Source organism: Macaca thibetana, chromosome 13 (genome assembly GCF_024542745.1).
Source record: "Macaca thibetana thibetana isolate TM-01 chromosome 13, ASM2454274v1, whole genome shotgun sequence".
In the NCBI taxonomy this organism is placed as follows: domain Eukaryota; kingdom Metazoa; phylum Chordata; class Mammalia; order Primates; family Cercopithecidae; genus Macaca; species Macaca thibetana.
The window spans coordinates 23,921,512-23,922,738 of NC_065590.1; the positions used below are offsets into that span (position 1 = coordinate 23,921,512).

General features: G+C 28.9%; 1 pseudogene; it reads right to left on the minus strand.

The window, feature by feature from the left end:
- Positions 1-867: 867 nt before the first annotated feature.
- Positions 868-970, minus strand: LOC126934589 (uncharacterized; annotated as a pseudogene).
- Between the last annotated feature and the right edge of the window lie 257 nt (positions 971-1,227).

Sequence of the window (1,227 nt, forward strand, 5' to 3'; positions counted from 1 at the left end):
AATGTCATTTCTTACTCTGCAAGAAATTAGAAACTTTCAAACATCCAGTTTAAATATCTCATTTCATTTCTGAATTCAAGATTTTCCTTGTCTTATAAAGTCCTCAAAGGTATCTATATAAATATAGAGAACTTATTATTCCAAAAATTTTATGGGCAGGTAAAATCTTGTTTATTTTTTGTTTTTCTTACGGCTATTTTTTTTTCTTTTTTTTAGACAGCTTTATTGAAATATAATTGAAATATAAATATTGTATATATTGAAGGTGCACCACTTAATGTTGTTAAGATACCTCTACATTGTGAAGTGATAATCATGTTCCAGCTAATTAATGTCTATATCACCTTTACATACTTACTTACTTTTTGATTATAAAGAGCTTTTAAGGAAGGAAGTAAAGCTGATTCTCAGGGCTGAAGTCATGTCTGGAAGAATTTACATTTGCAGCTGTGCTGTGTGTTACCCATATCTGCTGGGAAAATGCTCTGACATTTTCTCTGAAATGATTAGACAATCATCTTCCTAGAAATAGGCTGTAGTACCCCAAATAGTACATTTAGTCTGCTTGCATAAGGGTCCATAGTTCAAACTAGAGCATTAAGAAGGTTATGTAGCAACATCCTCTAGCCATTTTCTAATTTTGCACTTCAAAGCTATGAAGAAAAAGTGTCACTATTAATTGCATTTTAAGTTTGTATTTAAAACGTAGGGCGAGATGTTAAAAACAAAGAATAGGATTTAACCTTCAATGCAATTAATACAATTTGCAATCAATGCAATTAATGCAATTTGCCTGATACATGATGCCTTTTTCTTTTATTATTTTTAAATTAACATTATATGAAAATAGCCATTTTTGAAGGCAGATAAGGTTATGCTCTTATTTAAAGATGAAGAAAAATACTTTTTTAGTATTTTTAACTTATAAGAACAGATATTACACTTGATCTTAGCCAAAAGGCATAGATATTTAGGTATATTCTTATTTTTTTTTATCAAGCTCTTACTGTTTGATTAAAAGTGTGTTCTTCTCTTCCAAAGTTGTATTACTATTAGCACTCATACACTTCATCTTCTCTTTTAGCCCTAATACAGAACTTCATTTTTTAACTTAACCTGGTAAACAAGCCTAATAACATTAATTGTTATATTATGACTGTTCTAAAAGCCAAATTAGCCATTTAATTATAGGTAGTTTTAACACAAGTGTAGATTATGATAAAATGA